Genomic DNA, 25,698 nt, shown 5'->3' on the forward strand with positions numbered 1-25,698 from the left:
GCGCGACGACTGTCCGCAGAAAGCTGAGGCTCCATCTTGCGTTAACTGTAAAAGGTTGCGCAAAGAGTGCAAGCATTCGGTCAACAGTAAGGACTGTGGCTGTTACTTACGTGCGGTAGAATTGTATTTCAATTCCTTGGATAGTTAGTATCCTTCTTTGGGGCATTGTGTTTGCACACAGTTAGGATAGTTGTTGCTGGAGTCTCGGTGTTGTTTTTCAACACCGCTCACTGTAGTTGGGCGATCTGCCAGGTCGTTTAGTTGTTGTTTAAAAATTATCCACCTCATTTCTGATGTGGAAGGCTGTATTTTCTTACTGCGAAGCCAAATCGCTTCTTTGGCAGTTTTATTTCTCGACCGCGGGTTTCTATTGGTGATGCTCTGCTTGCAGAGTCGATTCCGCATTGGACAAAGGTGGATTTGGCGGTAGGTTTTTCAATCCCAGACTTGTCTGTGTAGCGGTATTTTCTTGATGGTGTTGGCCTGGCAGAGTGTAGTTATCCTAGCAGCTTACGCTACTGTATAATCACTGACTAGCCTATGGCTTCTCGTACTGTGTTGGCGCTTGCGAGGCCTTGTCCCGTAGGACTCTCGGGTGGCTAGGGCACCGCCCAGGCAGTTAACTGGCCAGAGATAGGCGCTTTGGCACCGGCCTCGGTTAGATTAGTCTCAATGGAGGTTGCGCTCGGGGGGTTCGCTTCCCGTGCACGATTACTAACTTTAGCATGGCGATTTGTCTGATCGGAGTGCACACCTAATAGGGGTGATGGGTGAAATTGGTTGCGATCGACCAGGGTGTATTCCGAGAGGACCTCCTAACCGGATCTGTAGTGGGAGATTAGAGGTTATACTCAGCTCCCGAAGGACCAAACTTTAGGACCTCTGGTACTTGGTTTGTTGTTTATATTGCGGCTGTGCTCCAATCGCTTAAATTCTTACGATCCGTTGCGGTGACTGAATTGCTGAAAGATATGCTGTCGTGGCATACGTGATGCATCTATGCGCTAGGGGCGTAGTATATTTTTAGGCCGATTATGATAGGCGCGGGGTCTTCTTCTCCGCGGTTTAGGCTTTTGCTTAGTTCCTGAGGGCAACGTGGTATATTTACTTAATAACAAAGGAAATAGGAAACCACTTCATTCCTCATTTCTCTACAAAGATTTTTCTTAGAATCTGCCTTATTTTCTTGCTTGATTAATTAATGTATTACAGAAAATTACAGAAAAGCTTGTACATGGGAATATTAAAACGGAAATTTGAAGCGTGTGAATATTATGTCTGACCGAGATTTAAACTTTACATCTGGATAAAAGGCCGAGACACTACCAATCTACCACGGATATTGGCTTTTTATTTTATTATAATTTTGATTAACAAGTTAATAAACGTCTATTGCACTATTTAAATATTATTTATTAATTTATTGGTTGGTTTTTGAATTTATATAATAATTTTGATTGTTTTTCTTTCAGGAAAAACCTAGACTACATAAATTTACTCTTTTCTGCATATCTAAGGTAAGTTTATTTAAAATTATTTTTAATTTTTACATGACTGCCCAGAAAGGAGTGTTATGTATTTAGGGTAAATCTTTGTTCCACCGTAGAGCAGTTCAACGGCTGAACCGATTTAAAGCCCTTCTAGAGCTATAGAGCTATCTAGACGGGAAAACAAAAATAACAATATTCATTTAAATTATTTCATACAAGTGAACACCTCTATTTCTGTATTTAGAATTGTTTTCTTTTAACTGAAAACAGTTCTTCACCTTTTGAGAAACGTCTCTGTTATTATTTTTTTATCTCTCAGAGATTCACATCTGGAATTTCATTATGAGGGGCCATTGGGGCATATATCATTCAATGCTGTGATGCATTTAACACATCACGTACAATCCTGTACGTCTCCAGAATTAACGATTTTTGGGCTTTTGAAATTATGACTTTAGGATCCAGTTTTAATTAATCCGTTTGCTGTTATAACAACGGGAATAACTTCTATTGAGTTCAATTTCTTTATATTCTATTGCCAGAGGGTTGTATTTTATTATTATTATTATTTTTTTTTTTTAACCGAAACATTTTTAAAAAGTTTTCCGACAATTTATTTAAAATACAATTTTAATTACGAATCCAGGAAGTCTCGGGTTCGAATCTCGGCAGGCATGGTATCTTTTCATACGCTACCAATCTCCATTGGTTTGCTTAGCATTTCTCCCGCCACCACCCCATTCGGTGGTCATTCGGGTCATTCGGGGTCACCCTAAAGCATAAGATCGAATGTCTGTGCCACAAACGGCTACTGAGCCACGAAACAGTTTAGCGACCAGTATCCTAACTAGCTCCTAGAGCTAACCTAAAACACCAAATAAGCGTGGTGCCAGACACCACTCGCTTGCGTATCCCACCACCCAGTTATCATATATTACTAAAATGGGTAGGCGCACCCCGTCAACTACTAAAACATATATGACTATCAATAATTAATTTATCTTGTCAATTCGCTGCCACGCCTAGGCTGCTGAATATCAGTAAGTACCTGTCCACCATTAAAGCACTTGGAGCCTTAATCTAGCTGATAGCCAGTCATATCTCTCGGTTATCTTCCTACAGCAGCGCGTTAGGAGTCTTTTCCTTTAGGTAAACTACGGATGTCGGTTGAACAAAGCAACCACATCAAGGAACTCCCACACGGTCCAACAATGCGGCTCTAGTCACATTGACTCACCGCTTGTGAGTGGCCAATTTTCCCCTTGACCTTTATGTTCCAGGGTGGCCTGAGTTTTATCCCCCTTCCCGAAGAGCTGGGCAATCGAACATTATGTATTCGTTCGATTGGATCTCCCGCCATCGCACAGCACATCAGCTGCCAGCTGGAACCGAAAGAAATATTAGTTTAAATTTACTTGCTTGGAACCACTCGGGCTTCCGTTGCCCTTAAAAACGAAGGAGAGACATACCATCCTTTCCAGATCCTGTATAAATTTATACAAGGACCTTCCCTTAATCGTGGCGTTCCGTTCTTGCTGCCATGTTTCCATCGCGAGGCTGTAAAGCCTCCTTCGCAAGCGGGAGATGACAACTGTTCGAAATACACGAACCGATGCATTGAGATCACCGTTCCGCTCCGGTACTGGGCCGTCTCGAAAACGCAACCCAAATACCTCGGCCTCCCTGCCTCTTCGCAATTTCCACATGGCCGCCCGAACTTTCACCAGTAAATCGATTGGGAGAGCCTTTCTCAATAGCCTTCTAGGAGGTTGTTTTAAAAACACCAGTGCATACAATTAAGACTCTGTCCTGGGCGCTATTTAAATTTTGAATAAGTGCTCGATTTCTTTCCAAACTGTGCGCCCAAACGGACGCCGCGTAAGAGGTCGTACTTTCGGTACACCATGAACAAAGGCTCGACAGTCCGTAATCCTTTCGAGCAATCTGCATAAGCTTGTACGTCACAGAGATGGCGTCCGCCGTATTAATCTCCATATATATACGTTTAAAAACTTTGAAAAAAATTTATATGATGAGTCACCTACACCCTCTTTAATTATCATATAAAGGCAATGTTTTTTTGTTTTTTTCAATGATTTTTTTGTTTTTTTATGTTTTTTTTCTTGTCTTGTTTCTCTTTAATTTTTTATAGTTATATGTAATTCTATTTTATACGCAATCTAATTTATTTATTTATATATACGTAAAATTAAAAATTAATTTTTAAGCAAAATATTTAAAGATCCTCTTTTTAAAAATTAAAGTATATATAAAAGTGTATATACATGAGAAAGGGTTTTTATATTATAGGTGTCGCGAATGGTACTCTACTTGAATAGTACTCGTTTTTTTTTTTTATTTGTTTTTTTTTTATACATGACGTAACGCATCATATCACTTTCGTATAAAAATGTCTGAGAAGGATTCCTTATACAGTTTAAAAAAACCTTATATTTTTACATGATATTTATATATGTATATCCGACACCGGATCAAACTAATCCGATTTTACAAATTAACGGAAATACTTATACTTTTTTTTTTATAATTAAAAAGAGAAAAAAACAGAATAAAAATAAAATTTTCCCTAAAAAGTAATAATAATATTAAATATTCTTAAATCATTACCTTATTTTTACACGACTTCCAAAAAAGGAGTATAATGTATTTAGGGTGTATGTATGAATGTATATTTGTTCCCCCTTACCAGCTCAACGGCTGAACCGATTTAGATGTATGACACCGTGTTGGAATTTTGACGTTACCGGGAGTGTCATAGGCTATATATATATATATATATATATATATATATATAGCCTATATATATATATATATATATATATACACTAGCTGCAGAGGCGTGCCATACACACGCCCTCCGCAGCTAGGCCTCCAGGCAGGTTGCCCCAGCGGGCGGTGTCTCGAAAAAGGAATATTATTTGTTCAAAATTAATTACCGCTTGTGTAAAAATATTTTTTTTCGTATGATGAAAATTAATATAACGAAAATTAAATTGGAAATTTAACTCTAGAATTTGATACTAGCATTTGGGTGACAATGCTATGAGTAAAAGTAAGTTTTTTTGTGATACAAACGATTCAAAGATGGACGAACGACAGTTGATGACGATGAGCATTCAGGAAGACCATCAACAAGCGCAACACCGGAAATCATCGCGTAAGTGCGAGAGGCTATTGTTGCAGATTGTAGACAAACAATCCATGATCTTTCTGCAATCGTACAAATGTCATATGGGTCCGTGCAACGCATCGTGTCAGACAATTTGAACATGAGACGCATTGCTGCAAAATTAAAACCGGAGACAGGTGTCTCCGGTTACTTAACCGGAGACACCTGTCTCCGGTTACTTAACTAAAAAATATAAAATAAAATTGATCACGAAGGGAAATGCAAGTAACTATTAGTAAGTAGCGCAATCGAAGCCGTGACAAAGGATGATGATAGTCTTCATAAACATATAACATAAAATGTTGTAAGCGATTCATAATCGTCGCCCAGCAAAATGAAGATAGATTGATGAATATTTGTATACACGTTCTTACGATGTAAGTGAAAATTAAGAAAGGATTTTTTTGTTGGAATTTTTAGTTTAAAGAATTAAAATGTAGTTTTTTTAAATATTTCAGTAACACCCAGCCTCCGTGGCGCAAGTGGTAGCGTCTCTGCCTTTCATTCGGAGGTCCATGGGGGTGAAAATGGGGGGTTTCGAAAAAAAATAATATCGCTATAACTTTCTCATTAAGTAAAATATCGAATTCGTTTAAAGTTCCTATTATTCTATGGATAAAGGCATAAAACTTAACTAAGTAAAGCTTTTTGATATCACCCACCATTGACCCCGAGGGTGGAAAAAATATCGTTTTGAAGACCAAAAAATATCATACTTCCCTTAATAGACACAGTATCGAATCGGTTTAAAGTGGTCGTTAATCCTCTAAACATTACCTAAAAATTGTATATGAAACTATTATGATATTACCAACCCTTACGGCAAGGGATGACAAAAACAAACAAAAAATTAAAAAAAGGTTGCTATAACTTTTTTAAGTAAAATATCGAATTCGTTTGAAGTTCCTACTATTCTTTGGATAAGAATCGTTCTTTCTTTTTCCTGTTTAGCATCCGGTAATTACCTTTCAGATAATACTTCAGAGGATGGTATGTATGAGTGTAAATGAAGTGTAGTCTTGTACAGTCTCAGTTCGACCATTCCTGAGATATGTGGTTAATTGAAACCCAACCACCAAAGAACACCCGTATCCACGATATAGTATTCACATCCGTTTAAAAATAACTGACTTTACTAGGACTTGAACGCTGGAATGCTCGACTTCCAAATCAGCTGATTTGGGAAGACGCGTTCACCACTAGATCAACCCGGTGGGTTTACCAACATAACCTCTCTCTTTTTCCTCTTTAACCCCCGGGAATTACCGTTCAATTAATACTTTAGAGGATGAATGAGGATGATATGTATGAGTGTAAATGAAGTGTAATCTTGTACAGTCTCAGTTCGACCATTCCTGAGATATGTGGTTAATTGAAACCCAACCACCAAAGAACACCGGTATCCACGATCTAGTATTCAAATTCATGTAAAAATAACTTACTTTACTAGGTCTTTAATGCTGGAATTCTCGACTTCCAAATTAGCTAAAACTTATCTAAGTAAAGTTTTTGGTATCATCAACCACTGGACCAGGGTGTGGAAAAAATGGGGTTTCGAAGACAAAAAATAATCATACCTCCTGTAATAGGCGCAGTATGATATGACCAACTCTTACAGCATGGAATGACCAAAATATTGTTATATTATGGGGCTTGTCGTATGCTAAACATTTGTAATTTTTTTCACATGCAACGATTGTCGTATTGAGTAAATTTGTAACTTTAAAATTGATATCTTTTTTATCCCCTACTTAGCACCGGTGTAATCTATCTCCGCCTTCCGGCGTGCCGAAAGGATCTTTTTTTTTTGTACTTCGTTAGAAACCCAGCTATTTTTGAATTTGTATGTAAAAAAAAATAAAGATATCAATTTGATTTTTGGTGTATGTAATCTTCATTTGAATATTTAAAAACCAGTTTCTTGATTTTTTTGAAATTTGATCTTAAAAGGGGTAAAAAAGGTAAAACGATTTTGAACAATGATTGAAAATTTTCCAAATTTTTTACTATACTAAATGATATATTGATTAGATCTTGGGTTGAACATATTCTCCAGATAAATATCAAAAAACAATTTTTGGGTTTTTTTAATTTCGATTTTTTAAGAGGTTCGTCGATGTACGGCAGGACCCGCCGTACACCGTCGAACCTCACACACAGTCAATGCCAGTGTTATTGTATCTGCGAAACGATTGGCTGCACGTGCCTCAAGTTACTTGACTAAAAACATAAAATAAAAATAATTGACCGCGACGAGAAACGCAAGTAACCACATGTAAGTAACATAAAACCGAAATGAACCGACTCGAACTCCTGTTATTTTATATCACCTTAAACTTTGCTGCTTCTAACGCCACCATTAAACATTACATATTAGTACTCTAATCTAGTGTTTATTTTAAAACAATAGTTGTAAACTCTTCATGCTTCAATTCAAGTACACTTTTTTTTTTTACAATTTTAATTTTCTAAATTCCCTTTTCCGGTCGATGAAATTGTTGCTATAATAGAAGCTTATGTACTTGGTAAATGCATTAAAAAAATCCCGTCATGTATTCGAGGAAAAATTTCCAAATGTCATTATTCCAGCAAAGATTAGAATACACGAATTGATTAAAAAATAGGGTAAAATAGCGCTGGATTCAAATCTAAAACGAGACAGCCTCTGTGGCGCGAATGGTAGCGTCTCGTCCTTTCTTACGGAAGTCCCGGGTTCGAATCCCGGTCAGGCATGAAATTTTTACACGCTACAAATATTGTCATTCATCTCATCCCTCATCATCTGAAACGGTAATCCCGGAGGTAAAAAAAAAATCTAAAACGAAATAGACAACCTTTCATTATTGTCCAGAGGTTCATTATTGCCGTTATTTAAAAAGAATTACTGTCGATACATCTGTACGTAGTTATATAATAAAAAATCTAATGTGAACACAACATGACTTCTTTTTAATAATTAAATATATATATATATATATATATATATATATATATATATATATATATATATATTTCACTTTCTTGTGGGCACGATAACTGCCGTAATTTTGCGCCAATTACTTTCAAATTGTTCCTTAAAAATAACTCGAACCCAAATTCTCCTTCAACATTGTTAACGGCCAAAATCGGACAAGGGGTGGTAGTGGGGGGACTTTTTTTAAAAAACAAAATACAGGGTGTCCCATATAAAACGCAACCCATCAATTGATGGGTTGAAATTTCATCCATGAAATTTCAAAAGTCAAGTTTACTCCCTTACTCGTTACTGAAATGGACTCGTCCAACATCTGAACATCGCGGCGACGCAGTAGAACACTACCGATAGTAACAACAATGCAATCATAACGTTCAGTGTATTGCTAGAGACAAGATAGTTTTTTCGCTAGATGAACGTGTTTTCATTGTCGAGTCGTACTTCAGTACGAAATCAGCGGTTGCAGTGCAAGATTTGTTTCGCCATAAGTATCCAGATAAACCGGCTCCTAACAAAACATCAGTATTAAGGTTAGTAGCAAATTTTAGAGAGACCGATTCTGTTAATAACAAGGAATACAAAAGAACTGCGTCAGTATTGAATACAGATACAGTCGCTGAAATCAAAGACCGATTATTCGCCTCGCCAAATAAATCGATCAGACTTTTGTCTGCTGAAATTAATTTGTCTAAATCAACCGTTCATCGGGCGACCAAACGATTACAATTAACGACCTTATCGCATTCAAACGGTTCATCGACTTCTCGAGCCCGACAAAGAAAACGGCTACAATTTTGTCAACGGTTCCGTCGATTTCTGCGTGAGGGAATTAACGTTATGGATTCGTTATTTTTCACAGATGGAGCACGGTTTCATTCGGATGGCTGCGTAAACAGCCAAAACAGTAGAATTTGGAGCGCTGAAAATCCCCACGTTTATCACGAAAAACTATTACACCCGCAGAAGTCGGACGTGTGGTGCGCGATATCGCGGAAGAAAATAATCGGTCCTATTTTTTTCGAGTACACCATTAATGCAGAACGATATCAGGATATTTTATTTCACTTCATCGCACTCTTGGAAGAGGAAGACAGATACTGCTGGCTACAACATGACGGTGCGATATCGCATTACGTAGGTTCAACTTCTGATTTCGTCGAGGAATTCTTCGGTAATCGTGTTATCGGTCGAGGCTTGGGGCCACCAAGATCTCCAGATTTGACTGCGGCGGATTTTTTTCTACGGGGTTACCTCAACAAAAAAGCCTACAGCAACGAACACTTGAACAATTGAAAGTCAATATTGAACAAGCTGTATTAAATATCCAGCCACAAGTTTTGAAAAAAGTTGCAAAAAACGCTGTAAAAAGAATTGAAGCTTGTATTCAAGAAGATGGTGGCCACTTCCAACATTTACTCTAAATGTAAGGTAATGGATGGTAATAATAAAAATTACATTAACATTTACACATGCCTTTTTATTATTTCAATACCTACCAATATAAGGTTGGGTTGCGTTTTATATGGGACACCCTGTATCGCTATAACTTTCTTATTAAGTAAAATATCAAATTCGTTCGAAGTTCTTGATATTCTACGGATAAGGGCCTAAAATGTACCTGAATAAACTTTTTTGATATGACCAACCATTTGGTCAGGATGTCGAAAAAATGAGGCTTCAAAGACAAAAAAAAATTATATTTCCCTTAATAGGTACAGTATCGAATCGGTTTAAAGTGATCGTTTGTCCTCTTAAGCATTACTTAAAACTTTTGTCAGTAATAATTTTTTATATGAGCAATCCTTACGAGAAGGCATGAGCAAAATATTTCTGGAATTTTAAGATGGGGCTTGACTTATGCTAAACATATGAAACTTTTTTCACATGTAACCATGTCATATTGTGTAAATTTGAAGTTTTTCTTAACTTTAAGGTGGAATTTTTTTTATCTCCTACTTAACACCGGTAAAATCTACCTCCGCCTTCCGGCGTACTGAAAGGGATTTTTATTATTTTACCTTGAAAAATCATGATAAACTTTGCCAGTTTTTTTTTCTTTCTTTTAAAATGAATATCTATTGTAGTTTTAAATGAACTGAAAAATTCTTTAGAAAAAATAAAAGTTTTAAAATAGAAGTTGTTTATACATAAGTAGTTAAAAGAAAAAAAAAATCTTTATTGTGAAATGAACGACAGCTCAGCTCATTTATCTAGAAAAACCAGTGAACCATATACAACTTCAATTATTTTTCTTTGATATCAGTATTTAAATTAAAGTGCTTCTTTTTTTACAACTTTTTTAACTTTGACAAAAAAAGCTGTTCAATTTGTTTTCTTTTTTTTTTAAAGTTAATATTTTTTTCTTAAATTATTTATCCCTCATTATTTTATGGAATGTAATTGATTCTATAATATCGATAGAAGTGTTTTTTTCTTCACCAAATTTATATTTTGAAAGAAATTTAATTTGAAAATTAAACAAAACAAAGCTAATGAAAGAAATAAAATACATTTTTTTATAGCACAAAAAAGTACAGATTTCATACAATAAATTCTTAAAAGACATAAATATGAAAATATTTTTTGCAAAACATTATAATTTGGCACCATTATATTTGGCACCGTTTATATTTAAACATTATATTTGGCACCGTTGGTATTGTACTAAAAATGAATTAAAAATAGATAAAAATATAATTTACGAAATAACAAATCTATTAGAATTATGTATGAGGTTTCGTATGTGCATTAGTTGTGTGTAGTGTGTTTAGTACATATATGAGGTAATTATGAGATTTAGTCGGTAGTGCGCAGGAACACATACGCATATAATAACATCTTGCGAAACCTTTTAGGGAGCCTGACACTGCCCAGGCGCTCGTAAATGGGTTCCTCCACCTCTTTAAAAAAAAAAAAAGTATGGGATTTACATTTTTCGCTATTTTACCAGGTATATTAATGAATAAACTAGAAAACACCATACAGATATATATTTTTTTTTTACGTCGGAAGTGAGAAAATTTGTCTCAACTAAAAGCCCAGTAGCCCGTACATACTGGTTGTGTGGTATTCTCCGCCTACTGCAGTGGGACCCACTAAAAAACCATTCCCTCACGCAACGTGATACTGAAATTGCCGCCGATGGCATAACCTCAGCATCACATGTGTAATGGGAATACCATGACACGCGTGAATGCAATCTTCTTATAATTAAATTCTCTACAATTCTTGTTTAAAAAATATATGATTTACTGCCAATTTAACAACGTTATTGTACGTCAAACGTAAAAAAAAATGTGTTTTTTGACCCTATTTATGGCGTTTTACATGGGATATCTTAGAAAATAAGAGAGATACAGTTCTGGGACCTATTTTTTCGATTTCCCAGCTCAAAAACCATAAGAAACAATTAAATTTTCCCCTTAATTGATCTTCCCAGAATTTCAGAAAGCCTTAATTTACTCGGAGGAACTGAAACTCGAGCGAAATCTTTCACTCTGTATAACTCGCTAACGAAGCGTTTTCGGACCTATGTTTATGTGGACTTTTTTTTATTTTTAGCCTCTAGAATGAGTTGTCAAAGTATTGCCCTATCCTCCTGAATCACTCTGTATATATACACACACACACACACACACACACACGAGTCCTACGAGAGGAACCCTACATACTTCATGGGTGTATTCCTCTCATAAAAATAATAAAAAACGTTTATATAAACGTAGGTCTGAAAACTCTTAGTTTTAGCCCGGAATTCAGCTCCTTCAGTGAAATGAGGCCGTACTGAAATTTTTAGGACGTTAATTGAGGAGTGAAATTAATGGTTTCCTATGCATTTAGATCTAAAAAGTTGAATAAAATAGGTTTCATAACTATATCTTCAGTAATTTTCATTATATTCGAAGTAATATGCGAAAGCGTTCTTGCTTGAATTATGGAATAAGGTAGGTGTCATTCTATTTTATTTTATTTTATTAATTCTATACTTGGATTGGTTGGATTAATATAATTTGTACAGTGCAGAGGAATATGATTCCCGAAAGGGATCGGTTTTAGAAAATATATGTATATATTTAAATACAAATCTATCAAATAATTATAATTCGAAATATTAACCAGGAATTTTGTGTACTTATTAATTTTATTTGAATATTTATTAAAACTCGAACAAAGTACAACCATTTATATAATAAATACTTTATGATTTTTAAATTTAATAAAATATATAAATATAATTTATTTTGTCAGTAATAACTTAGTTATTATTAATAAATAATTTCAGTTTTAAATCAAATTATTTTTAATTCGTTTTGAACATAAAATTTTATTTATTTATTAATTTTTAATCAAGTACGGGTTAATAATTTAATTTTGATTCCTTTGTTTGTGCAAATTTACAAATAATTTAATTTTAATAAATGAAATACTGAAAATAAGTAAACCCACGTCACTCTCTCGCTCATTATCTCTCTCTCTCTCTCCCTCCCTCTCTCTTTCTCTCTCATTGTGTATGTGAGCACATGTGCGGAAGTATGAAGACACACACGTATATATATATATATATATATATATATATGTGTGTGTGTGTGTGTGTGTGTGTGTGTGTGTGTGTGAGCACACGTGTGTTTGTTGTTTTGTAGCCGCGTAGGCGCACATCTATATTGACTCATTTCGTGCACGTTACTGTTCTATTATTTAGTTACTTCATTTTAACCGAATTAATTAATCTCATTATTATTTTAATTAACATAATGATTTGTAAATTTAAATACAGAAATAAATGATATCCACGTAGAATTAACCTGAGAGCAGGGTAATAGTTATAACATAGGCTATACATATAACTACAAAATACAATTAAAAATTCTAAAGCAACCTAAAACTTGAAAAATCCCTTTAGAAAATCTAATAAAAAAGATCAACCATTTTTTTATTTTGTATTCCTAACATCCGTGTAATAAAAAAGTTTCTTTAAATGTAAGTCCATAACTCCTTCTTATTCGACTAGATCTAAAAAAAAAAGCAAACCCGTTCTTATCCGTTTGTCATTTATATAGATATTACCGATCTCCGCAGCGGAGTGGTAGTATCTTAGCATTTCATCCGGAGATTCCGGGTTCAAATCCCGGAATCTCATATACATTTTTTTCATATACTAAAAAATTTTATCCATATTCCATATATGTAACTACAAAGTTTTCTGTGGTGAATTAATTAATTAAAAAAATATAAAAAAATATGGAAATTTGATATCTGTAAATTATTTAAAAGTTGTTACAACCTTAATTTTTTATTTTACGGTGTATAAATAATTACTAAATTTAATAAAATAATTGTTTTTATAAGATTCAAACTTTAAATGTTTCATTATGAAATAAAAAATCTGATGTGGATACAACATGACTTCCGTTTATGCCTATTAAATTACATATATTTTTTATTACATTTTTTTTTTTTTTGTTATTGAATTATTATTTATTGTAAAACTTTTTGTACAGTTACAGGTTAATAATTATTAATAAATCAATAAATTTAAATTTAAAAAAAGGAGATGAAGTTTGAATCGATTCGATGTGCCTTCTTCTTGTAAGATCCAAATATTTCATTAATTAAACTTTTATTCGGCTCTGGAACCAATCAAAATAAGTACCACTAACGAGTTGAAAATCTCTTCCACACGTTTTTCAGTATTTACAGGTAACAACTCGTAAACAACACGAATTCTAATAAATAAATTTTATACACGAATTCTGTATAAATAAATTAATATTTTACGAATATTAAATTTATTTATAGTGATTTTTTAGTCCTGTTATCCAATTGTTAATGTCTGGTAATTTTTTTTAAGAAAGGGAAATTTTGTTTTGTGACACGAAGTTGGTAGCGCTACTCAACCGGTATAGATACAGCAGTGTGAGTTGACTCTCCTTGAGCTGTGTAAACTTTTGTGCTGTTTCCGGTCGTGTTACGAACAGAATGTCTTTTACCATAGAAAAACGAGTTTTCATTCATGAATAACATTTTTCTACGAAATCGTACGCGAGTGTAAAATAATCATTTTAAATTAAATTTGTTGGTGTTCCTCCGCCAGAAAAAATGTTAATTTCTAGGCTAGCAAACCGATTTTGAGAGACAGGTAGTATTTGCGACAGAAAACGTAGTGGTCGACCAACTCGTTTGACAGATGATGTTTTAGAGAATGTGAAAACAAGATTGCTCAGTTCTCCACGGAAAAGTTTACAAAAACTTTCCACGCAAGTTAGTTTTGTCATATTCGAGTGTTCATAAAGCTGCTAAAAAATTGAAATTGTATCGGTATCACGTACGATTAGTCCTAAAAGCTCACCACAACGTTTTCTGTCGTAAACACTACCTGTCTCTCGAAATCGGTTTGCTAGCCTAGAAATTGACTTTTTTTCTGGCGGAGGAACACCAAAAAATTTAATTTGAATTTATTCTTTTACACTCGCGTACGATTTCGTAGCAAAATATAATGTAGCAAATAATATTAAAGAATATGCATTCTTTGATTCCTTCGTAGCAAATAATGTTCAAGAATGAAAACTCGTTGTTCTATGGTAAAAGCTATTCTGTTCGTAACACGACTGGAAACGGCACAAAAGTTTACATAGCTCAAGAAGAATCAACTCACACTGCCGTATCTATACCGGTTGAGTAGCGCTACCAACTTCGTGTCACAAAACAAAATTTCCCTTTATTAGAAAAAAATGACCAGCATTAACAATTGGGTAACAGGACTAAAAAATCACTCTGTATAAATAAATTAATATTTTATGTCTAACCGAGATACTTTTGTATATATATATATATATATATATATATAAACGATAAAAAAAATTGAAAGCGCATCTATATTAGTAACAATTATATTGTAACACTCTGGTGTCTGGTGATGTGGTTAAAAAAAAAACGAGAAAATATCTAATAGAAAAGAAAAAGAGTGGTTATAATATATTAGACGTGGAATCAGACAGTGGAATAAATGAGTACCATTGAACATTGAATACCGGGTTGGGATATTGTGTTAGTTGAGAGCAACCAGTGAGGGAGTAAGTTATAGGTGAAGAGGGGAAATGATGGTGAAAGGAAGAAATAAAGGTGAGAAATTATTGTATTACTATTATTTTTATTATTAAAGCAGTAAGTGGTGGGGGAAATTTTCTTAACCCCCCCCCCTCCAACACTTCTAATTATAAAAGAGTAATACAATTTAATATTCAATGATTCTTTATTAAGTTAAAAATGTAACAGAACGATTTCATATTCCTTTTTTGTGTGTAATTAAACAATACAATAAAAATATATTTATAGATTAAATTACAATTCTTTATACCTACTTTTTATATATTCATTATATATTATTTGGATTTATGGAAAGATACAGAGCTGAGAAAATATTTCAATTTGTACTAATAACTATCTTTAATTGAAGAAGGAATCAATATTTTCAATTTAACCTTGAATTTTTTTTAACAGTAGAAAAGAACATACTCTTCACCGTTTTCCCTATCTCATTCTATCTTTCTCTCTCGTTCTCTGGAAAGTAATATATATGTATTTTACCGGCGAATATAATTACAGTAGCTTTACGATTACAATATCTATTTCATATTAAAGGAAAAAGTATGAAAATCAGGTCAAAATGGGTATAGTTTTTTTTTCAGATTTTATATATTAGGATCAACTAATTTATCTAAACCAAAAAATATGATGTGGACACCACATGACTTTCTTGTACGCCTGTTAAATTACATATATACATTTTTTAAAGTACATAAAATTTTATTTCATTAATAACTTATGAAATTTTTCATATTTTTTTTATTATTATTGAATTATTATTTATCGTAAACAGGTTTTTACTAACAGAGGTTATAAATTATTAATAAATCAATATATGTAAATTAAAAAAAACAAGTTAAAAAAAGGAAATGAAGTCTGATTCGAACCGATGTGCCTTCGCCTTCTAAGATCCAAATATTTCATTAGGCTATAACTCTGGAACCAATGAAAATAAGTACCACTTATGATATATCGTTGAAAAGCTCTCAATGAGAGCTTATTACTGCAGTTAAAAAAAACTCCGAAACCCAAATTTGTTTTAGATTTTGGGCTTCTTTGTACACTTTTGGTTCAGTTGATTGCAATCAAAAAGGGAGTTGCACCACTAGATGTTACAACAGTCCTAAATAAAAAATTTGAACATCCTACAATTGATTAAGTCATAATAATCGATATGTCACTACAACAGATGTAATTATAAACAATATACATAGTGTATTTATGTATTAAGAGCATACCAAACCAATGATATATATATATATATATATATATATATATATATATACGAGGTGCGACAATAAAGTAATGAGACTGATGTGAAAAAAAATGTTGCTTACCGTTTTAGTCATGTTTAGTGTTGTCTTCTTCAAAGTAGTTCTCCTCTGATTGCACATACTTATTCCAGCGCTTCTGCCATTGATGGTAACATTTCTGGAACTCATCTTCTGTAATATCCTCCAATACCATCGTCACGGCTTTTTGGACATCTTGTGTTGTTTGAAAACGGTGTCCTTGACCGCCATTTTGACTCTTGGAAATAGAAAAAAGTCACACAGAGCGATATCTGGTGAATAAGGTACCTGTAGTAGTACTGAAATTTGTTTTGAGGTTAAAAATTGCTGTACTGACAGAACAGTATGGGATGGCGCATTATCGTGATGCAGAATCCAATTATCAGCAATGTTGGCACGGGCACGAAGAACTCGTTTACGAAGTTTTTCTAAAATTTCTTTGTAGAAATATCGGTTAACTGTTTGTCCAGGAGGCACCCGCTCTTTATGAACAATTCCCTTGGAATCGAAGAAGCACACAAGCATGCGTTTCACTTTTGACTTTGACATGCGACCTTTTTTTGGTCTGGGTGATCCCTTTGAGCGCCGTTGCGAACTTTGGCGTTTTGTCTCTGGATCGTATTGAAAAAAACCAACCTTCATCACCAGTAATAACACGGCTCAACAAATCTGGATTGATTTCCGTTTGCTCTAACAGATCGGCTGCCACATTTTTCCGTGTTTCTCGCTGTTGTGTGAGATTTTTGGGGACCATTTTTGCACAAATCTTTCTCGTACCAAGATCTTCAGTTAATATTAGACGAACCGTTTCTCGATCGATGTTGAGTTCTTCTGCAATCATTTTCACTGAGGATCTTCGATGAGATCGTACGATTTCACGCACCCTGGTCAAGTTGACATCTGTCCGTGAGGTTGATGGTCGTCCACTGCGGTCTTCATCTTCAACATTCGTTCTGCCTTCACTAAAAATGTTATGCCACCGAAAAACTTGAGCTCTTGACATAACCTCCTCTCCAAAAACCTTCTGAAGCTTACCGTAAGTTGTCGTCGCGTTTTCACCCGATTTAACGCAAAATGAAATGGCATACCGTTGCGCAATATTTTGCGGTTTCATTTCTGTGACGAGAGACACAAACACGTGTTCACTTATTACAGCACAACTCACGACTGAGCAGTTGCATCAATGTGCCGCTTGGACTAGAAGTAGCTTATAGACCAAGGTCAAAGATGGTGTGCCTACGCAAGCTGCAGGGTTGCCACATCTTGCAAAGAAAAATCAGTCTCATTACTTTATTGTCGCACCTCGTGTATGTAGAAAGAGAGAGAGAGAGAGAGTGAAAGAGAGAAAGGTCCTGTTAGACTACAATCAGTTCTACAACTGAAATATTTTTCAAAGAATTTTCTAAAATGGGATTTGAACGAATTAGGGACGTAAATAAGCTTTACTCCACACGGGTACCACCCTAATATTAATTTCAAAAAGATCAATGATCTAGAAAAATCGGACTGCAACCTTTCGTTTAATCTATTCAACAGTTATGAATATCAGCAGGATACGTATGAAGGGTGAATTAATCTATTGTGTAAACCTTTATTTTTATTCACTAAATTTCTGGTCTAAGTTTATTGAATTTTCATTAAAAAATAAGTTTATTTTTTTTATTCAATACTAGCAGATCTGGTAATGCTGCTTTATTGCTAGATTTGAGTATACATATAGATTTTTTTTGTCTTTGCTTTTTTTTGTCTCCAACTTCGTTATTTCTACTACATTTCATTACCTTCGTTTTATTCTTGTTTATTTTCATGTGGTAGTTCTTGCGTAGAACTTCATCCAAGCCGTTCATTGTTTCTTCTAAATCCTTTTTATTCTCGGCTAGAATTACTATATCATCAGCAAATCGTAGCATCTTTATCTTTTCATCTTGTACTGTTACTCGGATCTAAATTGTTCTTTCATATCATTAACTGCTAGTTCTATGTAAAGATTAAAATGTAACGGTTTGCTGATGATATAGTAATTCTAGCCGAGAGTAAAAATGATTTAGAAGAAACAATGAACGGCATAGATGAAGTCCTACGCAATAACTATCGCATGAAAATAAACAAGAACAAAATAAAAGTAATGAAATGTAGTAGAAATAACAAAGATGGACCACTGAATGTGAAAATAGGAGGAGAAAAGATTATGGAGGTAGAAGAATTTTGTTATTTGGGAAGTAGAATTACTAAAGATGGACGAAGCAGGAGCGATATAAAATGCCGAATAGCACAAGCTAAACGAGCCTTCAGTAAGAAATATAATTTGTTTACATGAAAAATTAATTTAAATGTCAGGAAAAGATTTTTGAAAGTATATGTTTGGAATGTCGCTTTATATGGAAGTGAAACTTGGACGATCGGAGTATCTAAGAAGAAAAGATTAGAAGCTTTTGAAATGCGGTGCTATAGGAGAATGTTAAAAATCAGATGGGTGGATAAAGTGACAAATGAAGTGGTATTGCGGCAAATAGATGAAGAAAGAACCATTTGGAAAAATATAGTTAAAAGAAGAGACAGACTTATAGGCCACATACTAAGGCATCCTGGAATAGTAGCTTTGATATTGGAAGGACAGGTAGAAGGGAAAAATTGTGTAGGCAGGCCACGTTTGGAATATGTAAAACAAATTTTTAGGGATGTAGGATGTAGAGGGTATGAAATGAAACGACTAGCACTAGATAGTCGTATCTAGATAGGGAATCTTGGAGAGCTGCATCAAACCAGTCAAATGACTGAAGACAAAAAAAAAACAGAGTGACTCAGGAGGCTAAAAATAAGAAAAATGTATATATAAGCTTAGGTCCGAAAACGCTTCTTTAGCAAGTTTTACAGGGTAAAAGATTTCGCCCGAGTTTCAGTTCCTCCGGGTAAATTAAGGCTTTCTGAAATTAAGGGTCAATTAAGGGGCAAATTCAATTGTTTCTTATAGATTGTAAGCAGCATTTTATCATTATCATAAAAAAACAGTAAGTATTCTTTCTTCCTCCAGTTATTTTCTACTGTACATAACGAAAAGGTTTTTTCAATCTGTTTTGTTGTTAATAAAATTCGACATGTTTAAAATTTGTAATTGTTTTCTATTGACATTATATTCTTATAATTAAATTCCCTACAATTTATGTTAAAAAAATGTATGATTTATTGCCGATTTAACAACATTATTGTACGTCAAACGTAAAAAATAAATGTGTTTTTGACTCTATTTTTGGCGTTTTACATGGGATATCTTAGAAAATAAGAGAGATACAGTTCTAGGACCTATTTTTTTTCGATTTCCCAGCTCAAAAACCATAAGAAACAATTGAATTTGCCTTTTTATTGACCTTCCCAGAATTTTAGAAACCCTTAATTTACCCGGAGGAACTGAAACTAGAGCGAAATCATTCACTCTGTATAACTCGCTAACGAAGCGTTTTCGGACCTATGTTTATGTGGACTTTTTTTTTATTTTTAGCCTCTAGAATGAGTTGTCAAAGTATTACCCTGTCCTCCTGAATCATTCTGTATATAGAATAATATTAATTAAAATTTTGTTAGGCTATAATTTATCTTTTTATTTGATAAAGAAATATAAAAATTATAAAACTTTACTATACAATTATAACACAATATTAAAAAAATAATTTTATTTATAGAATTAAATTTATAAATATAATTTTAACCTCGATGTTTAAAAATCAAATTTATTATTTATAAATAAAAAAGAAACACCCCGCCTACGAGGATGTATTGGTCTGTAGTGACCGGGTGAAGCTGGGGACAGCTGCTGTTATATAATAAAATTGATGTATACATCGATAGAAATGTTGTATGTGTGTGTGTGTCTGTGTGTTGTGTTTAGAAAAAGAAGAGTAATAAAAGCGAGATAGCTGGTAGAAGGGGGATGGATGTCTTCTGTTGTACTTCTTTTTATTCTTGTTAGGTCTGTGTTGTGTATATGTGTGTATGTATGTGTAAAAACCGGACCGAAGCAAACTCAACTCTATACCTTTTTTACTGTGCTATATACTCGTACACCGGTAACGCGGCGGTTTGGTCGGAGAAAGAAACGTTGTTGAACAGGGCAGTTGTTTTTAGTTTTACGTTCAGTAGTGTAAATCGACATCTGATCAGTGAAACTTAAGCGTTCTTTTAGTTTTGTTTATACTTTTTGTCTTATTATTTGTTATATATTGTTTGTTATATTACGTAAAATTAATAATTCTTTTTATAATAATACTATTTTTTAAATAAATCTTTGCCATCTTCGTATTTTTTTAAATATTAAATAGCAGTACGTGTTTCGTTCGTTATTGTGTTGTTATAGTTAAAATGTAAGATTTACCACCATATTATTGTGTTTAAAAACAACAATAAAATGTGATTCTGTGTTTGTGTTATAATGAATATATAGTGTTTGTTTTTATTATTATTATTGTTATTACATTACTGCCTTTGTTGTGTTTTTTTTTTTTTTTTTAATATTATATTTTGTTTAAGATATTACATTATTTATTTTCGTTTTCTCATGTTGTAACGTAAGTAAATAATTTTTTTTTTTTTAATGTCGGTAACTTTATTGATTTAATAATGCAGCTGTTTTTTTTTCTATACCATTCTTTTTAACACAATATATTATTTATGGTTCTTTACCTTTCATTTTTTTTTATATATCCTAATGAAGAGGACTTGAAAAAGTTGCAGTCGGCTGATTTTTACCTTTCATTACAAATTTTAATCCAGACTTATTTATTTTTGTTATAAAATTCCTTTTTTTAATTATTACAATAAAATTCTTTCAAAATATTTATCTTTTATTCATATTAATATTTCTCATTTCAAATATATTTTTTTTAAACCTCTAAAACTACTATTAGGTATTTCTTGAAAAGATGAGATAAAAGATGAGACAATTTTAACGTGTGAAAATACCTTGCTTGACTGGGATTCGAACCTGGGACCTCCGGATAAAAAGCCAAGACGTTAGCACCACTCGGCCGGCTTCATTTCGAATATTAACAAATCGTATAATTTTTTTAATATTATTATAAATTATAACAATTACAATAAAATAAAAAAATATTTTGTTTTATTTTTAATTTCGGCTATTTATCAACCATATTTAACAATAATTTTCTTAGCATTTTCCTCTCTTTCATTTCCGGCAAGTATTTTTTAAATCTCTCATTTGTATTTTCCCTGAATTCTTCTTACCATATTTTTTATTTTAGTTCCTTTTTACATCAAAAATTATCCTTTCCAAGATTTATTTTTTATTAATTTCCGATTTTTTTTTTTTGAGTTTGATATTTTAGGTAGATTTAATTAGAAACATTTTAATGGGTACCATGATTCGACTTCCGGAAAATTTTGACATATCTTCTCGTTTTACATCCCCCAAACCCCAAAACCACCCTCAGTTCAAAAGTTTATATATATATATATATATATATATATTTTTAACTTTCTTGTGGACAAGATAACTGCCGTAATTTTGTGCCAATCACTTCCAAATTGATACATAAAATATAACGACCCAAAATCTCGGTCAAGTTCGTTAATGGGCAAAATCGTATCATAGGGATGGAAATGGGGGTGCTTTTTCGAAAAAAAAGATATCGTTATAATTTTCTTATTAAGTAAAAATCGAATTCTATTAAAGTTCCTACTATTTTTTATTTTTTATTTTTTGGATAAGGGCCTAAAACTTAAAGTAAAGTTTTTTGATATCACCAACCATTGGCCCAGGGGGTGAAAAAATGGGATTTTGAAGACAAAAAAAAAATCATACCTCCCTTAATAGACATAGTATCGAATCGGTTTAAAGTATTCATTAGTCCTCTAAACATTACCTAAAACTTTTGTATGAAATATATTTTGATATGACCAACCCTTACGGCAAGGGATGACCAAAATTTTGCTGGAATTTTAAGAAGATGGGGCTTGTCGTATGCTAAACAGGTGAAACTTTTTTTCACATGTAACCATTGTCTTATTAAGTAATTTTGAAGTTTTTCTTAATTTTAAATGGAAATTTTTTGTTATTCCGTACTTAACACTGGTAAAATCTACCTTCGCCTTCCGGTGTGCCGAAAGGGATTTTTTTAATTTATCGCATACTTTTTAACAATGTCTTTCCAAGCATAGTAGTTGTACAAGCAATCTAAAAATATACTTTGAGGGTTATATTGGATAGAGGGGAGCCAATCAACGTTTAAAAATAACGATTTTTTTTTAATTTTTAATTTTTTTTTTGGTTTGTTTAACTTTAAATAATATTAAAAGTTTAAATAATACATTTTTTGTAATAATATTACAATAAAATTTCATCTTAATTCATCCATCCCCCCCTCAAAAAAAAGAAGAAATCTTAGGAAAATTCTTATTAGTTTTACTTTTTTGTTTTAATGGATATTTTTTGTTTACTTTCTTCCATTTAACGTAGTAAATATAGAGAAATCAAAAACTTTTCTGGGAAGGTGATTTTGGATATGAAAGGCAGCGGTAAAAATACCGTTTTTTTTTTTTTGTATTATTTAAACAAATAATGATAATTTTTTCAATAATCATAAATTACCCCCACCCCAAAAAAATAAATCTTAGGTAACTTTTTTCATGTACAGTATAATTATATTGTTCCACTATATAAGAATAAATTACCAATTCCAGAAAAATATTAAAAACTTTATTGTCAGTTTTTTTAGACATTTTCAACTGATTTATTGATTTAATATAGAATATTTCTTTTTTCTTACAATAATAATAATAATAATAAATAATAAGGTCGTAAGGGAATTAGATAAAATCCGGGTCTCCTAATCTCTCCTAAAATATAACAATATAAAAGAAATACTAGTAAAAGAGGTTAACGTAAAGTAGAAGATGTTTCACGTAGAAAAAGAAATCTGATAGCATCATATTATATTTCTACGTCTGTACATCATTCCGTCTCTCTCATTTTCTCTATTTCTATCTCTCTCATAAACGTACACAAAAACAATTCCGCTACAATGTAATTTAACAAATTACCGGCTAAAAATAAAACTGTAAAATACTGTTCAATGTGACAATTTGGTTTTGTATTACAAATATATAAACGTTAATTATGAATTGAAAAGTAATTTTAATTTTTAATTTATTTTTATTTACAAAAACTATTCGATTTAATTAATTTTAATTTATTGTTCCCTAAAAATATATATATATATAAAACACAACATACACACGCGCACACACACACACACACACACACACACACACACACACACACACACACACAAAATAATATAGCCCTAATTTCTTTTTCAATTATAATCTTCTGTTTCTTCTATCGATTTTCCTTTATTTTAAAAATCTAGGTCAAACGATTCTCATAGTAATTATCTCTTTATAAATAAAGACAACACACACACACACGTATATATATATATATATATATGTATATATACTTTTTTTTTGTCTTCAGTCATTTGACTGGTTTGATACAGCTCTCCAAGATTCCCTATCTAGTGCTAGTCGTTTCATTTCAGTATACCCTCTACATCCTACATCCCTAACAATTTGCTTTACATATTCCAAACGTGGCCTGCCTACACAATTTTTTCCTTTTACCTGTCCTTCCAATATTAAAGCGACTATTCCAGGATGCCTTAGTATGTGGCCTATAAGTATGTCTCTTCTTTTAACTATATTTTTCCAAATGCTTCTTTCTTCATCTATTTGCCGTAATACCTCTTCATTTGTCACTTTATCCACCCATCTGATTTTTAACATTCTCCTATAGCACCGTATTTCAAAAGCTTCTAATCTTTTCTTCTCAGATACTCCGATCGTCCAAGTTTCACTTCCGTATAAAGCGACACTCCAAACATATACTTTAAAAAATCTTTTCCTGATATTTAAATTAATTTTTGATGTAAACAAATTATATTTCTTACTGAAGGCTCGTTTCGCTTGTGCTATTCGGCATTTTATATCGCTCCTGCTTCGTCCATCTTTAGTAATTCTACTTCCCAAATAACAAAATTCTTCTGCCTCCATAATCTTTTCTCCTCCTATTTTCACATTCAGTGGTCCATCTTTGTTATTTCTACTACATTTCATTACTTTCGTTTTGTTCTCGTTTATTTTCACGCGATAGTTCTTGCGTAGGACTTCATCTATGCCGTTCATTGTTTCTTCATTGGTGCTTCAAAGTTGAGTTTCTGGAGCGTTTCAGCAGTGTGGGCAGCAGTATGTGGACGGGCATTGTCGTGCGGCAACACAACACCTTTCGACAGCAGTTCTCAGCGTTGGCTTCGAATTGCAGGCTTCAGTTTGGCAGTAAGCATCTCATTGTAACGCGCACTGTTTATTGTCGTGTGCCCCTTTCCTCATAATGTTTCAGTACTGGGCCTTGTGGCCTGCGGACGGTTGGGTTTTTAACTTTTTTTTGAAGGGTGAATTTGGATGTTTCCATTCTATACTCTGCCGTTTACTCTCCGGCTCGTAATGATGGATTCATGTTACGTCACTTATGATGATTCTGTCTAAGAAGATATCCCGTTCGTTACCGTAGCGATCCAAATGGTTTTGGCAGATGTCCAAGCGCGTCTGTTTACGCAACTGTGTGAGTTGTTTTGGGACCCACCTTGCACAGACTTTATGAAACCCTAGTCTGTTGCGGATGATTTCGTAGGCAGACCCGTGGCTAATTTGCAGACGATGTCTGCATTTGTCGCTTCATCGATAGTTACTCATCTGTCTAAGAAAACCATGTCACATCCACGCTCAATGTTTTCCTCATTTGTGGCGGTAACCGGCGTCCGGCTTCTTCGTCGTGCTTAACACTTGTGCGACCATTTTTGAATTTTTTAATCCGATAATAGACACTCTGTAACGGCAACACACTGTTCCCATACTGTACCGAAAATTTTCGATGAATTTCGGCCCCTGATACACCTTCCGACCACAAAAAAACGGATCGCTGAGGTGCTCTTCTTTGGTGCAGACAGCGGAATAGCCATGGTTAACGGCAGGGCAGCGATAATGGAACTAACCTAGCAGCATCGAACCTGCACAGATATAACAATTAAACCACGCATGCGTCATCTACGCAACACGATCGTACTACCAACATAAACAAAAATGTAACTAAATTGCGGATAATAATTGACTTACCCTCGTACAATATAAAATATTTCAGTTACAATAATAAGTTGAGTCTGTATTGTTATTACCAACTGTGGCGGCTGGCGTATAGGCACTGTGGAACTGCAGCACCCCCCCCCCGCCCCACTTCATATTATCGATAAAATTTAATACAATGAGTCTTTTTTTGTTTAATTCTTTCTTTATACTTGTGCAATATATAATTCTTAAGCATAATGTCAGTAGCCGTCCCCCAGTTTATGAAAAAGATGCAAAAACTTCGTATGGAACTGTGCGCTTCACAGTTCAAGCGGTGTGGTGTTTGGCTGTTGTGGGCATGCGCACATAACTAGCCGGGTTGCTTTACTGGTGAACACATCTTCGGAAATCCAGAGTTCTAGCTTTCAAGTCCTAGTATAGACAGTTACTTTTATATGGATTTGAATACTATTTCGGGAATACCGATGTTCTTTGGCGGTTGGGTTTCAATTAATCACATATCTCAGGAATGGTCGGCCT

At 33.4% G+C, this 25,698-nt stretch overlaps 1 protein-coding gene across 1 annotated transcript in view; it reads left to right on the forward strand.

Annotated features, from left to right (window-relative positions):
- Liprin-gamma (liprin protein kazrin) overlaps positions 1 to 25,698 on the forward strand; it is a 316,506-nt gene that overhangs the window by 79,073 nt on the left and 211,735 nt on the right. Inside the window, exon 2 of the mRNA XM_075381547.1 lies at positions 1,473 to 1,517. The gene's annotated coding sequence lies outside the window, so the exon portion shown is untranslated. The remainder of the gene's footprint in view (positions 1 to 1,472; positions 1,518 to 25,698) is intronic.

Source organism: Lycorma delicatula, chromosome 13, assembly GCF_047948215.1.
Source record: "Lycorma delicatula isolate Av1 chromosome 13, ASM4794821v1, whole genome shotgun sequence".
NCBI classification, from domain to species: Eukaryota; Metazoa; Arthropoda; class Insecta; order Hemiptera; family Fulgoridae; genus Lycorma; species Lycorma delicatula.